This window comes from Equus quagga, chromosome 1 (genome assembly GCF_021613505.1).
Source record: "Equus quagga isolate Etosha38 chromosome 1, UCLA_HA_Equagga_1.0, whole genome shotgun sequence".
NCBI classification, from domain to species: domain Eukaryota; kingdom Metazoa; phylum Chordata; class Mammalia; order Perissodactyla; family Equidae; genus Equus; species Equus quagga.
Genome location: NC_060267.1, coordinates 174,555,605 through 174,572,320, shown reverse-complemented (window position 1 = coordinate 174,572,320; position 16,716 = coordinate 174,555,605). Strand labels below are relative to the sequence as shown.

Here is a 16,716-nt window from a genome sequence, read left to right as displayed (position 1 = left end):
CCACTCAAAAATAGAGGTGCAGGAATTGGGGCAAGGAGCTACCAGCAGACCGCAGCCCTGCAAGGGGCTGGAACTGTTGCTAATTCACTCAACCTTGGTCTCATATAACTGGTCCTCCAGCTATGTGTCTGTTTCTTCCAGCACTGACTGGAGAGATGAGGGAAGGACAGTGGACTCTGAGCCTGGAGCCGCCGCCTCCCCCAGCCCAGCAGCCCAACCAGAGTTCTCAGGAAGCTCCCCTTGCCTGTTTGCTCCTTCCAGAGCCCTCATTCAGTCCTGAAGGGACCTACGGGAAAAAGAGGCAAAACCGTCAGTGAGGAGACAGTGAGACCCTTCATCGGCGGGGAAGAGGGCATTTCTTCCAGGGTGTGCTTAGAGGGAAGAGGAGATTTGGGGCATGTCTGAAATTCATTGGCACTAGAGGTAGGGGTTCAGTGAGGACTGGCCTCGCAACCATTTGCAGGTGTTTCTAAAACACGGTCTGATTAGAAAAAACATCCCAAATGAAGTTTGTAACTTAAAGGGCCGAGGATTGTTTTCCAACAAAGAGACTCTATGGAGCAGGACATTTGAAAACAAGGTTCAAATCGTTATTCAATGAGATGAACGGGATAAGGGTATAAAACCGAGTCTTCACTGTGGCCTATAGCAGTTCTTCTCATCTCCAGCAACACCTTACAATCAGCTGGGAGAGCTAAAAAATGCCCGTGCCCAGGACCCAACCTCGGACCAACTACGTCAGAATCTCTGCGCTGGGGCCCGGGCATCAGGGTTTGCTCTCCATGGTCCTGGCCTGCAGCAGGTGGAAAGGCGCTGGTGTGCGGTAGAACACTGAGACCGGGAACCAGGAATCAGCTCTCCCCTTCCTCAAGCAAGGGATTTCACTCCTCTGCTCTGATTTTCCTCATCTTCAAAATGAGTGGGGGCGAAGGTTCGAGTTTCTAAAACTTTAATATGCTCACAAATCACATGGGGATCTTGTCAGCATGAGACTCTGGTGCAGTAGGTCTGAGGTGGGACCTGAGATCCTGCGTTTTAAGAAGCTCCTGCGTGATGCCGATGCTGCTGGTCCGTGGACCACACTTTGAAGAGCAAGTTGTAGGTTCACAGTTCTCAGAGTGTGGTTCTCAGAGCAGCAGCAGCATCACTGGGGAACTTGCTAGAAATGCACAATCTTGGACCCTGACCCAGCCCTGCTGAGTCAGAAGCTCTGGGGTGGGACCCAGCACCTGTTTTAACAAGCTCTCCAGGGGGTTTGGATGCACACTCAAGTCTGCGGACCGCGGCCGTGTGAATTCCCAAATCTCTTCCCACTCTGGGATTCCTTGGTGCCCAGTCTTTCTCATTGCTACAGAAACTGCTGACTCCTCCTCAGTACCCCAAACTGGAAATCTGTCAACACCAGAGGTGACCCTGGGGAGCCCCACTGCGTGTTCCTTCCCAGCACTGTCCAAGTTGTAGCTCCCTGAGGAGCCATCCCTTCTGGGAATTTGGAGCTATCACTGCCTCCCTAGTGTGATGGCTAGTTTTATGTGTCAACTTGGCTGGGCCATGGTGCCCTGATATTTGGTCATACGTTATTCTAGATGTTTCTGTGAAGATGTTTTTTGGATGAGATTAACATTTAAATCCACAGATTTTGAGTAAAGCAGATTGCCCTCCATAATGTGGGTGGGCCTCATCTAGTCAGTTGAAGGCCTGAATGGAACAAAGACTGACCTCCCCTGAGAAACAAGTAATTGTGCCAGCAGACTGCCTTTGGAGTCAACTGCACCTCTTCCCTGAATCTCCAGCCAGTGGCCTATTCCATCAGATTCTGGACTCACCAAGCCTCTGCAATTGTTTGAGCCAATTCCTTAAAATAACTCTCCGTCTCTCTCTCTCTCTACATATATACCTATCTACCTATCTATCTGTCTGTCATCTATTTATCTGTCTCCACATCCTGTAGGTTCTTTTTCTCTGGAGAACCCTGACTACACATCTATCATTTGAAAGTCCTTTCTGCTCCTCCCCATCTTCAATGCCTCTGCTTTTAAAAAATTATCCCCACATCTTTTTGTTCTCAAGGCCAGCTTCTCTGTGTAATAGTCAAGTATTTGAAGGGAAAAAATATCCAGAAACCTAATAGATCTCTCACCTTAAAGATCACAGTGCAAGAGCAGCATACTAGAAGAGCCCGGCTGAATGGAAATTCATCACCTTTACTTACAGTAGAATCTTTCTAATACTTTACTATCAGTTGCAAAATATCAGGCACTTCTTTTAGTAGTTGTTAATAAACAGGGAAGAATTATAATATTAAAGTCATTGCTGAAGTTGACAATTTTTCTTATTCAAATTAACTCAAATTAAGTTGAATATTCAATTTTTATTTATTTATTTATTTTTATTGCTTATTACTTTTTTTGGTGAGGAAGATTGGCTCTGAGCTAACACCTGTTGCCAATCTCCCTCTTTTTGCTCTGTTTTGTATGTGGGATGCCACCGCAGCATGGCTTGATGAGTGGTGTGTAGGTCCATGCACGGGATCTGAACCCCTAAACCCTGGGCCACCGAAACAGAACATGCAAACTTAACCACTATGCCACTGGGCTGGCCCCTCAATTTCTAATTTGAGTAGTAGGATAGAATTTTTTCCTCCCCCACATTCCCCCCACTGCCTGCACCAGAGAGGGAAAAACTCTATTTGGCCTTCCTCAGGGGTGGGTCCTGTCATTCACAGGCCCATCAGGATCTCAAGGAGCAGGACAGTGGGCTGGAGGGAGGCAGGGGTGCAGTTGCCAGGTGACAGGTGAAGAGGATGCCCGTCAGGGAGAAACAGTAACTGTTCCCTGGCATGAGCATCCCGAGGGTAGATATGTTGGGTAGCAAAGCATGCTTTGAAACAGTCCGTCTCAAAAGCTATCTTCAGTTGACATGGTCCTCAGTACCGTTGTCTTTCTTTGTGAAGGATGGCACACTTCTCTGCCGGGTTCCTGTATTCCACGCAGAATGGCCAAATGCAACTTGTTCTTCATGGTCATCTTTTGTGAAAAAGTCTCACAGAAGCGAGTTTGATTCAGGTGAGAAATTCACCCAGGTTCAAATACAAAAATGAGTTAAATAGTCCAGTTTAGAGTAAAAAATATAGAAAGGTGTAGAATTTGACATGATAATGTGCAAGTTATTTCCTGTTTTTGCTCAGCCTCACACCTGCCCTGGTACCCTCTGAACTATCGGGCCGAGAGTCTGCAAACTTCATTCCCAGGCTCTTTTGCCAGCTGGATCTCTGTCGAGTTCTGCCAGTTGGAGCACTGGTGGGAGACCAGAGGGGGAAAGGAGAGAGGAGACCTGCTTTGGCCCTCATGGTGTGGCACTTGTTGGCAGGTCCTAAGAGTTGCTGTCACGGCAGCAGAGGTGGGCTAATTCCTAGGCCCCAGCAGTCCAGACAGAGGAAGAACCTTTCAGTGGTTCCATCTCTTTGATGGGTTTAGCACCAAGTGCAACAGTGGCTCCCAAACTGTAGCAGCAGATGTAGGGTCCCAGGCTCCAGCTCCAGGTGGCATTGGTAGCTTCTGATATCTGGGTCTACCTGCCTTCCTGCCTTCCTTTCCTTCCACCCCCCCCGCCCCAAATCAATAGAGGGCTTTTATTGCATCTTTAAAATATCACAAACAGGTCTTATGAATCATCTGACACCTTGTTGCTTCCATAGCTGGACAACTCTTAGATCCTGTTCATCAGCCTAGGGCACTGATACAGACACCATGCAAACATTTTCTCATATCCTTGTTTCTAATTGTTGTGGCTTGCTGAATCAAAGCAGCTGAATTGGATACAAGTCCATTGCCATTTCCTTCAAGAATTAGCTCATCTTTCTGGGCTTGAGATACTTAAGTATTGCCTGGCCTCATCCGAACCCTGCAGATATATTTTTTGCACAAGAAATTTCAGATTTCAGCAAGAGACCCATTCTGCTGAAAAATGACATTGATGGGGACGTGAGCATACTCTGACCTCATCTTGTAATGGAAGCCCAGGGTAACACCCTCCTTCACGCTCTGCACCTGACACACAGAGCGCCAGTGGTAGCCCGGTCCTTTCAATTTCCTACCGTTTGTCAAGCTGGAGCCTCTTCCTCTTTCCCAGGGGACTCAGTTCTACAGTGGTGTGACTGAAGCCCCTCTGCAGGGTTCCTCTGGGGCCCTTCACAAGAACCGTGCTTCCCTTCAGAGTGATGTCGGCATTCTCTGGAACGTCGACATTCTGATTGCTGAGAATGGTCTTCATTCTCACCAGTAGATGCAGCAAAGAGCTCGCTGTTCCTTTCTTTTTGCTTCTTCTGCACTCCTCATCCTTCCTTTTGCTCTTCCAGTCCTTCTAACATCTTTGTAAAAAATTCCCCGAATTAAATTCCCTCTACTTGAAACACCTGGAGTGTTTTCTGTCTTTCTGACTGAAGCTTGACTGATAAAAAGCATGAGTGTTATTTCTGAGTTTCAAGGTGAGCAAACTTAATTCCTATGTTTAATCTGGCCCTGTTTAATTTTTGAGCTGTTTATAAGAATAGATTTTAGATCATTTTGGCCTCATCCATTTTTCTATGTTTTGGGTTTTTGTCAAGAAGAGCTCCCAGGGGCAAAATAGCATCTTTAAGGTGATCTCTGGCTGGAAGGACACAGAGCAGAGGCGTAAGTCTGGCTGAGAAGGCACACGCCTGTGGTGTACTTTGTGAGAGCTGCTCTGGCCCTTGTCTGGGATCTCTGGTCACCTCCTCCAGGCCTGGCCCAGCTTTACATCCTTGGCCTTCACATTTCTGGCCTCACCTGGAAGAGTTCTTGGTCTCTCCCATGTGAGCCCACTGCTGATCCTGACACCAGGCACTGTGACATTAGATTCTCAACCAAGGAGATAAAAACATCAGGAAACTCACTTTATGCCACTTTCTCTCCTTGAACTTACCAACTCTTTCATCCCAGCAGCTCTGAGGATCTTCACTCTCAGCCAGTCTGAACATTGGGAGTAAGAAACTGCTCCTCAGGGCCTGATCCACACCACACTCGCCTCTTGGGTGGGATGCCACGGGGCTCTCGTAGACAAACTCTGGTCATGCCACACTTCACCAGATGGAGGTGAACAAACACTCATTTTGAGGTAGTAAGTTTTGCCTACCAAATTAGCAGTGATTTTCAAAGAAAGATAATACTCAGTGACTCGGTGTTGAGTAGGTTGTGGCGAGAATGTGTCTCATATATGCTGATGGGAGTGTAAATGGGAACTTTCCTGGGGTGAGATTTGTCCACATATATTAACAATCTGGATCTGGAAATTCCACACCTGGACCCTGCTCTAGGAAATCATTTAAACTTGGGTGCAGGAGTCAGAATGCTTTCAGCTGCCAGGGTCAGGAAACTCTCTAATGTAGCGGCAGTAATCGGACATTGATTGCTCATGTAACATGGAGTCAGTGGTAAGAAGTCCTTGGATTGGTTTGGTGCCTCTACGATGTAATAATGGACGCGGGATCTTCCTTTTCCCACTCGGCCACCCACGGGTTGGTGGGCGATGTTGTCTCCCCTGGTGGTGGCACTATCAGCTGTTGCAGCTCAAGGTGTCCTGTCATCATATGACAATGGTCAAGCAGAAAAAGAAGAGAGTAGGGGTAAAATGGATCTTCCCTAAGAAATGCCTTCCCAGAAGCCTCTGGAACACTTCCCTTCTTATTTCCTTGTTCAAAATGGGGCCACATGCACAACCCCCAGATATCTCATTAACAAAAAGAGTCAGGTTGCCATGATCGGCTCAGGCCATCCGTGGCTCATCAGGCACGTGGCTGCCTGAGTAACACTGCGGTATTATTCGTACGGAGGGAGGGTGAATGGCTTTTGGGGAAGTGGCCAACAGTGTCTGCCACAGGGAACCACAATTTTCATGCAAAAATGTTTGATGTAGTGTTATTCATAAATATAAATAAATGAAAACTATGTGGTTTACGAAATTACAGCACTTTTATTTGGATGAGGGAACCACTTAAACTGAGAAGGCGGAGAAGCTGGCTTCCAACAGGGCCGTCTGACTCCAAGTCCACCTGTCAGTTGCCACTTCCTCCTTGGGTTTACAAAGGCATTAACAATAGAAGCAAAAGCAATAGAAAACACTCTAAAACTTAGGTTACTTCATAGAAACAGTTCCTGGATTACAATACCCCCGTTATCCAAGGACTAGGGTTGATCGAGGAGTGTCTGACATCCTTCTCCCCATTGTCACTTTTGAGAGATCAGCAGACTCTTCTGAGACTCTTTGCCTGATTCCTGCTGAGAGACCCAAAGAGCCAAAAGTTAAAACAACGTTGGGGCCGGCCCCGTGGCCGAGTGGTTAAGTTCACATGCTCCGCTGCAGTGTCCCAGGGTTTCGCAGGTTCAGATCCTGGGCGAGGACATGGCACCGCTTGTCAGGCCATGTTGAGGCGACGTCCCACATGACACAACTAGAAGGACCCACAACTAAAACATACAACTATGTACTGGGGGGATTTGGGGAGAAAAAGAGAAAAAACAAGATTGGCAACAGTTGTTAGCTCAGGTGCCAATCTTTAAAAAAAAAAAAGAACAACGTCAGTTGAGGTTTCCATGGATTCTGACTGCTTTGCTGGGTCACTCATAGTGTAATTAAAACACCTAACCCCTTCAACCAAGCCCGGGCTCTGGGAAAAAGACTGACAAAGGAGAAGCAGCTATGGGAGAATTTGGATAATAGTGATATGATTTTCTGACAATAAAGGAAGAGAATTTTCCTAATTAAAAGGATTCTGGTTGCAACTCTTTGCCTCAGGCCCTCCGTCCTGACGTGTCTGCCGGTTCGGCTCTCCGAGGACCGATGGATTGTGCAGGTTGCGAACCTCACTGGCCTGTCACTTTTCCCAGGCCACCGCCTCCTAGAAATGTATAGTCTCCTCTCCCCTTTTGGTTCTTCTCTCAGGGAACAGGACGGGGTGTGGAGGAAAACCGGATGCCAAATTAGTCATCTGGTGAATTAACAGGTCTGGCTAAAGGTTTGATGGGAAAGAAGAATTGCTATCTTTCTTTAGAACCATAAGGTGGTTAGATGTAAAGTATCTAAAATTTAGACAGATCTCAAAATTCAAAATTTATTTTTTGAAATAAATCTCAAAGCTGTGCTGATGTTTATTCAGAATAACCACAACATCTTTCCCGCGCCTTGCCAGCGCCTCCGCAGGCTCACTCTGTCTGCTTTGTAGGAAGGGATCCCGGGGAACCTTCTGCAGTCGGCCCCCACCCAGAGGGAGGAGTCTGCACTGGTCGGGTTATTTGACAATTTCATGCTTATACCACAATCTTTTTACTTCAGAGATTCAATTTTCAGTTTAAATGTGCTCATGCTTTTGGAGGGGTTTGAAAAACAACAGTGACAACAACCACCATTTTGTCTTCAGCCTACGGTGAAAGTAAAAGTGTGGTGCGGATACACCCGTGAGAGCAGAGTCCAAGTTCTTACACAGTTCTCATGATGGTCTCTCCCGCCACACCCCTGGCCCCAGCGCCCACTTTGGAATTCTGGGCCTGCTGTTGTGGAATGTCTCTCTCTATCCCGACAACTCCTGCTCATCCTTCAGGACTCAACTCGAAGTTTCTTTCCTTCCATAGGGCCTCCCCAAGCTCTCAGGCAGAATTAGTCTCTCTCCTCTTGGTCCTCATGGCACATTACACCCACCCACATTGTATTAGGATGGTTTGGTTTTCTGTTTTCGTGACTGTATTTCAAGCTCCTCCAGAGTCAAGATAGCGTGCTTATTTCATTTTTGTAGACTAATTAAAAAATTATGTAATGTTTCATATGTGCAATAGAGCATGTGTATATGTGTATACAATAGAATACATGTGTAAAACACATATAAGGTATAATAATGATGATGATGATGATGATAATAATATAAATATCTGTGTAACCAACCTTCACTCTGTCCAGAGGCTGGGACGCCCGCCCGTGTGCCTCCCTCCCTTCTTCCCACCCTCCTGAGGTAACCGCTGCCCCCAAGTATGTATTCTTCCCTTGTTTTTCTTTATGGATTTACAACATATGTATACACCTCGTGTGAAAGAGTTCCTGTTACTCCCCAATCGTTGGGTTTTAAAATGTCGCCAATCTAGTGAGTGGAAAATGGTACTTCATTGTAATTTTAGTTTGCATATCCACAATTACTAATCAGTCTCAGCAAGGTTAAATGTGTTTATTGGTGGTTTGGATTACCTTTGTCAGTGAAAATCTGTTGCTGTCTTTACTGTATTTCACTATAGAGTTGTTTTCTTTTTCTTATTGATTTGTAGGAATTCTTTATATATTGGACACTAATCCTTTGTCGTTTATGTATATCGTGAACATATTCTCCTGGCCTTTGGCTTGTCTTTTCATTTTCTTTAATGGCTTTTTCAGGTGAACTCAACTTCCTGATTTTAGTGTGATTTAAGTTGTCACTTATTTCCCTTTTTGCATGACATTTTTGTGTCTCGTCTAAAAATCCTCTCCCCTATGGTCTTAAAGATTTTCTGTATTTTCTTTTAAAAATTTTAAAGTGTTATCTTTCACATTTAACTCTTTAAACTGTCAAGAAAAGCAGTAAGTGGAGAATCTGGATAACAGCAATGCGGATGTAAGGAACCCGACTGGCCCCAGCACCGTTCACTGAACAGCCGTCTCCTTGCCCATCTGCAGTGCACCTACTGTGTGCCACTCACGTGTGTGGGGCTCTGCTGTGGGCTTGCTTTTCTGATTCTTTGGTATATTTTTCTGTCCTTGGGCCAATACCACACTGTTTAAATTGCTAGAGCTTTATAGTAAGTTGTATTTCCTGACAGGGCAATTCCCCCCAAAGTTCAGGAAAATTTTGGCTGTTTTTGGCCATTTCCTCTTTCATAAACCTTTTAAAAGGAGCCATTCAAGTTCCACGGAAAGCTCTGTTAGAATTTTGACTGGCATTCCATTAACTCCAAAAGTCAGCAGGGGATAATTAATGATTTGAGCTGTTGATTCTTTCTATCAGTGAACGTTTATTTAGGACTTATCCCACGTCTGTTGCAGAGAACTGTCTGGTCGTTCTCCAGGCCCGCTTCCGCCATCTTTAAATCACGGTTGGACTACAGTTTACCTCCCAGCGCAGTGCGGCCAGCGTGAGTTCTGAACAGCAAGACGAGGGCAGAGCTGGATTAGGTGACACTTCCAGGCCTGGTCCTCCCACGGGCTCCAGCTCGCCCTGGCTCTTCCTCCAACTGTAGAAGGATGCAGAGGCTCACAAAGAGGAGTCCGAGACCCCAAAAATGATGAGGCCACAAAATGGAAGACGCTGGGTCCCCCAGTCTCTGTGTGGAAGTCTTCCCACTGAACACCCCCAGTGAGCTGTTGGAAGAGCGGGGGAAAAAACTTCCAGTGTGTTATACCATCGAGCGTTTGGAATTTGTAGGAATAGTGAGTTTATACTAATACATATTTCAATTACGTTTCACAGTTTTTTTCCATGGATGCCTATGTGTCTTTTCTTGGATTTCCTCCTACGTACATTGTCTGTTTTATTGCTGTTATATATGATATTTCGTAAAAAAAAAAAAAAAAGGGTTTTTTTCACTGTTGCTGGTATATAGAAACACAGCTGGTATTTGTATGTGATCTATGTCCAAAAATCTCAATCAAATCTCTTACTAATGCTATTAGTTTGGCTGTAGAGTCTTTGTGGTTTTTTATATAGACTATGATTTAATGTCAGTTTGATTTCTTCCTTTCCAACTTTTACATATTTTATTTCTTATTCTTTTCTGATTTGTGCTAGCTACAAATCAGGTTACGAGAGCAGGCATTTTTATGTTGTTCCAGTTTTTAAGCTTTCAGTGTTTCACCATTAAGAATGGTATTTGCAATAGTATTTTTGGGATGTCTTTTATCTGACATCTGGTTCCTAGTTTGTTTATAGTTTTGTATAATCATTATTCAATGCTTTTTCTGTCTTTACTGAGATGATCATCTTACTTTTCTTCTTTAATCTGTTCATGTGGTCAATTGCATTAGTAGATTTTCTTTTCTTTTTTTCTTTTCTGAAGATTGGCTCTGAGCTAACATCTGTAGCCAATCTTTTTTTTTTTCTTTTTCTCCCCAAAGACCCCTCAGTACATAGTTGTATATTCTAATTGTAGGTCCTTCTGGTTGTGGCATGTGGGATGCCGCCTCAGCATGGCCTGATGAGCAGTGCCAGGTCTGCGCCCAGGGTCTGAACCAGCAAAACTCTGGGCCGCTGAAGCAGAGCGCGTGAACTTAACCACTCGGCCACGGGCCCGGCCCTTAATAGATTTTCTAATGTTAAAAACAAGACACCAGGCCCAAAATGGAGTCACTCATGCTAAGTCCCATGTCACCAAACCAAGACTTAATTACAATTTCAACTCTCCCAGAAATGGAATCTTAAACCGGTCAGTCAGGAATCATCTGATCAGCACTAGTTAGGTAACCTGCAATAACCAATCTTCTTTTTGGCTAGTGTAACTTCCTTGTTCCTACTCCCTTCCGCCTATGAAAATCTCCCATTTTGTGCAGCTCCTCGGAGTTCCTTTCTATCTCCTAAATTGCATGCTTCCCGACTTACTCAGTTGAATTTTGTTTTTTACCACACATATTAAATCAGTCTGGTCTGAGAGAAACCCAGCCTGGTCATGTTGTATTATATTTGCTATTCAGTGCTTGATTTGGTCTGCTGCTACTCTCCTTAGGATTTTGCAGGTGTGTTCATGAGCAAGACGGCCTCAGCTTTTGTCTTGCTTTTTGTCTGTTCTGGGTCTCAAAGCCATATTCACTTCACACAATGAGTTGGAAAGTTAAAGCTTCTCAGCGGGTATTTTTGTCCCTTCTCCCCAGAGCCGAGGCCACTTTGGCAAGTTGTCTTGCCACCTCCCTTTGTGGGGTAGGTGTTTTCTCTGGATCATCCCATCACTCAGGGTGTCTTCTTTAAGGCCCCAGCATATTCGAGACTCTAAGCGCTGACTCCCTCCTTCCAGGGCCTCAGACAATATTGCTGCGCACCCCACCCCCCAGCCTTGAAAACTGGAGTTTTGCCTCCAGGCTTTGCTGATGCCCGGGTGCCCTCAAGCTTAGCTCTGTTTCACTTTTCTATCTTTGTGTGTGCTTTTTCTTTAATTTTGGCTTCTGAGGATTTCTCTTAATTTCATGTCAGCTTAGTCATGCATTTAAAAATATTGTTAAAAAAATATTTTCCCAGGGTTTTAGGTGTTTTCTGGTGAGAAGGTTTTAGGATCTCCAGCCCACCATATTGCTCTATGTAGGAGGCTTGTGTTTCTTTCATTAATCTTGTAAAAACATTTTTTTTGAACAATAGGTAATATAATCACATATTTCAAAATTCAAAGATACAGAAAGGTATACAATGAAGAATGTCTCATCCTTCGTCCCCGAATTTCCTCCCACCAGTGTTGGTACATCCTTCCAAAGGAATTCTATGCATAAAGAATATAAACGTTTCCACAAATGACAGTGAGTTGACCCCGCTGTTCTATGCGTCGCTATTTTTTTAACTTAATATTAAATCTCAGAGTCGGTTTCACATTAATACATAAAAGTCTTTCTCATTCTTTTTTATTCTTGTGTGGGTGTAACAGCATTTCTTTGATCAGACCTATTGGATATTTAGGATGTTTACAATCTTTGGCCATTTCAACAGGGGCTGCAGAGAATAACCTTGCACATGTGATTTTCTGCACATGTCTCTCTGTACACGCATAGGGTGACTGTCTGAGTGGAGCTGCTCAGGCAGTGGGGACGTGCATTTATAATCCAGTTGATATTGCTAAATTCCCATCTGTAGGCACATATTTCTAACAGCAATTTCTATAAGGAGCTATTTCTTCACACTCCAGCTAACACTGTATAAGACTTTCGTATTTTTGCCAAATTGATAGGTGAAAAATGATATCTTGTAGTTTTGATTTGTATTTTTTATTCCATGTGAGATTGAGCATTTCCCTATATGTAAAACCTAATTACATATTAGGGGAGAATATTTATATTCTGAGTAGTTAGCAAACACACATACTAACTACCCTCAAAATGTGTACTGAATTAATTTTTAAAAGTAATTTCTGCAATATTGATTGTGATCAGATATAACGTGTGCCATGTTTTCTTTTCCCCCTACAAAGTAAAGGATATGGTCCCTTTTAGAAAAATCTAAAATATACCAACAAATAAATCCACCATTCCTGAGTATTTCATAAAATACCGTTTCATAGGCATAGAATCATGCCTTTGAGGCTGCATAGGAGTAAAAGTTTGTGAACCATTGGGGAAATTATTATATCAAAAAAGGACTTTTGTGGGGCTGGCCTGTGGCTGAGTGGTTAAGTTCGCGTGCTCCGCTGTGGCGGCCCAGGGTTTCGCTGGTTCGGATCCTGGGCACAGACATGGGACCGCTCGTCAGGCCACATTGAGGTGGCATCCCACATGCCACAACTAGAAGGACCTGCAACTAAGACATACAACTATGTACCAGGGGGGATTTGGGGAGATAAAGCAGGAAAAAAAAAAAAGATTGGCAACAGTTGTTAGCTCAGGGGCCCATCTTTAAAAAAAAAAAGGACTTTTGTGGGTGACATAGCTGGGGCTCTCTAGAAAGCAAACCCAGGGCAGCAAGAGTGAGGGAAAAGCCTAGAGGGATGAAAAGAAAATGCAAAGTGGTGCCTTCCTGAGCTGGCCACAGTCCTGCAGATGTTCACGACCAAGCCACTGGAAGCACCGCACCTCCGAACAGTCAGGGAGGAGGTGAGAATTGAACTGTCACCTCCCTTCTGTCTCTCATGGGTCCATTCTAAGTCCCCTGCAGTTCTAGGTTGTGCCACCTGGCTCTCAGAGCAGCCACTGGGGAAGCAGAGCCCAGGCTCTGAAGCAAGTGTATCATCCGAGTCAGGAGGTAGTGGAGGTGGTCTCTGTGGGTTCTGGCATCGTGGACATGAACGAGGCCAAGCCTGAGCGTGGCCTGCATGCCAGAGGGGGCTGAGACGAGTGTCAGGAGCGTGGCTGGGGGTCCTCACTGAGTAAGCAACTGAGGGCCCAGGAGGCAGGTGGGAGGCACCTAAATTGTACAGATTTCATGCGTATGTGACCATCGGCATGTTAGTGGCTTTCGAGCTTCAGCCCAAGTGGCCTACTGTCATCCCTGGGGGGAGTCTCCAAGCCCTAGAGCAGGAATTGGAAAATTTTTTCTGTAAAAAGTCAGGTATTAATTAAAGCAGCAGCCATAGATAATTTGTAAGTGAATGGATGTGGATGTGTTCCAAGAAAACTGTTCATGGACACTGAAATTCAAATGTCATATAATTTTCATCTGTCGTGAAATATTATTTTTCTTTTGATTTTTTTCAACCGCTAAAAAAATGTATAGGATAGCTACTATCAACAAAAACTGAAAATAAGTATTGGTGAAGATGTGGGGAAATTGGAACCCTTGTGCACTGTCGGTGGGAATGCAAATTGGGGCAGCCACTATGGAAAACAGTGTGGATGTTCCTCAAAAAATTAAAAATAGAAATACCGTATGATCCAGCAATTCCACTTCTGGGTATATATCCCTCCCCACAAAAAACCCCTGAAAACACTAACTGAGAAAGATACCTGCACCTCACGTTCATTGACGGATTACTCACAATAGCCAAGACATGGAAACAGCCTAGGTTTCCAGTGATGGATGAATGGACAAAAAAAATGTGGTATATATACAATGGAATATTATTCAGCATAAAAAAGAGTGAAGTCTTGCCATTTGCAACAACGTGGACGGACCTTGAGGGCATTATACTAAGTGAAATAAGTCAGACAGAGAAAGATAAATACTGTGATCTCACTTATATGTAGAATCTAAAAAACGCAAAACCAAAACATACCAAACCCAAGCTCATAGATACAGAAAACAGATCAGTGGGTGCCAGAGGTGGGAGCTTGAGTGGAGGTAGGAGATGGGTGAAACGGGGGAAAGGGTTCAAGAGGTACAAACTTCCAATAATAAAATGAATGAGTCATGGGGATATCACGTCCAGCATGGTGACTACAGTGCATAATACTGTATTGAATATTTGACAGTTGCAAAAAGAGTAGATCTTGAAGGTTCTCATCATAAGAAAAAACCATTTCGTAACTATGTATGGTGGTAGATGTTGACTAGACTTATTGTGATGACCATTTCACAGTGTATACAAGTATCAAATCATTATATTGTACACCTAAAACTAACATAATGTTATAGGCAAATATATTTCAATGAAAATAAAAAAATAAAATGACGCAGCTACTATGGAAAACAGTATGGTGGTTCCTCAAAAGTTTTAAGAGAATTACTGTATGATCCAACAATTCCACTTTGGGGTTTATGTCCAAAAGAATTGAACATAGAATCCTGAAGAGCTTATTTGTACAACCATGTTCATAGCAGCATAATTCACAACAGCCAAAAGGTAGAAACAACCCAAGTGTCCATTGACAGATGAATGGATAGACAAAATGTGGTAAAAACATACAATGAAATATTATTCCACCTTGACAAGGAAGGAAATTCTGACACATGTGACAACATGCATGAACTTTGAGGACATTAGGCCAAGTGAAATAAGCCAGTCACATGAAGACAAATACTGTGTGATCCCACCTATATTGAGTAGTCAGATTCACTGAGACGGAAAGTAGATGGCGGTTTCCGGGGGTTGGGGGAAGGAGGGCTGGGGAGTTGCTGTTTAAATGGGTATAGAGTTCCGGTTTTGCAAGATGGAAAGAGTTCTGGAGTTCTGGATGGTGGTGATGGTTGAACAACAGCATGAATGTGCTTAATGTCCCTGAACTGTACACTTAAAATGATATGTGCATCTTATCACAATTTTTAAAAATGTAAAAACCATTCTTCACTCATGGACTGTACAAAAACAGGTGTGGGCCACATTTGGCCCGTGGGCCACAGTTTACTGACCCCCCCCATCCGATAGGTTTGTGTCAGCATCCAATCGCCCCTAGTTCAGAAATGGTCAAAAATCCCACGTGGCAAGGTAACGCGCAATGCAGTCCCTGAGGAAAAGCTTAGGTAGGTAATCTTTGTTTCATAGTGAGTGAAAGAAAAATGTGCTATTTGAAAAGTAGGAATGAACCTTGACAACGCTCCTCGAGCATCAACATGGAGAAACCCTTTTGAGCTTTTCCCCACACCCTGCTGCCCTCTGCCACGAGGCTGAGTGTGCCAATGCCTGGCGGTTCCGTCATGATTTGGGGAGTGAATCACCAGCCTCTAAACACCAGAGCATCTTTCCCCTTCTGTTCTCTCTGTTATTTTTGGAGGCGAGTGTAAGTTACTAGGTGCTTTTTTGGCTCCTTGACAAATAGCACTGTTTTCTATAAAAAGCTCATTGCAGACCGATTGCAGAGGGAGGACCAAGAAAATGATTGTAATTATAGCAACTATGTGAAATATTACACAGCCCTTTAAACAGTGAATGAGAAATCTATGTACTAACATGGAAAATATTGCTCGAATGGTCTGAAGAGGAAAAAATAGAAACAGTGACAGGTGGACGAAGTGACTTCAGCTATGCTAAATGTGTGCACGTGCGGAGTAGACTGGAAGGGGACTTCAGAAGTTAAAACGGCTGTGCAAGCATTTGGTGGGCTGTGGCCGGATTTGCTGCTATGAAAAGGACCAGCGTTCCAGACCCAGAGTGTTCTGACTTCAAATCCTGGCTCTCCCACTCCTTAGCTGTGTCATTTTGGGTGCCTAACTCAGCTACTCTGAGCTTCAACCTCCCTTTCTCCATTTGCAGGTTACAAGCAGAGATTAAGCGTGTGGCACTAGATAGGCCCAATAACCAGGAGGAATTGTCCTTACCGGAGAAGAATTTTTAAAGAACTGTTACAAAGTGGTTAAAATAATTTTAAAGACTTAAAAATACTTCTGATTAATAGTAGTACATGTTCATTACGGCAAGTTTGAGAAATACATAAAAATTAAAAAAATGAAATAAAATTCACTTGTAATCATACCAGCCAGAGATGGCCACAGTTTCATACCTCAGGGCAGTGCTACTGACCGTTTCAGATCCTGGACCTGCCTGCCACCCCTTAGGAAGTTACTTAGTCTCAGACTTAGTTTCCTCTTCTGTAAAATGGGTCCAATAGCATCTACTCACAAAGTTGCGTGAGCACTAAATAAGGTAATATTTGTAAAATGCTCAGCATGGCAGATAAACGCTCAGATTGCTGATTATTAACGTCACTGTTGCACTGAGAGAGAAACATTTCTTCATGCCACTCCCCTCATACTCACAAACTCACGCACCGTTTGCCCCGGAATAAATACACTTTCTCTCTCTTGGTGTCAACCGTGCACCACAAAAATCCATGATTCCAACTCAGCCAGGAAGAAGAGGGACTCTAGGAGAAGCGTGACCAGTGCTAAGAAACAGAATTACCAACCTGTAATTTTTAAAAACTTCATGGACGTGTTACTGACATACAGTAAACTGTCCACCTTTAAGTATATAATGTGATAAGTGTTGACGCATGTAGTCACTGGTGAAACCATTCCCACCGATGGGGGCTCAGCGAGCCGAGGAGTCGAAAGAAAGCTTTCTTGGACTCTCAAGTTCTGGTAGTAGTGCTCCTTTATTCAGAGAAGAGCATGGACAGGACCCA

The 16,716-nt window shown here is 44.0% G+C and overlaps 1 pseudogene; it reads right to left on the bottom strand.

Moving 5' to 3' along the window:
• Positions 1–3,722: 3,722 nt before the first annotated feature.
• On the bottom strand, positions 3,723–4,272 carry LOC124227381 (60S ribosomal protein L9-like; annotated as a pseudogene).
• Between the last annotated feature and the right edge of the window lie 12,444 nt (positions 4,273–16,716).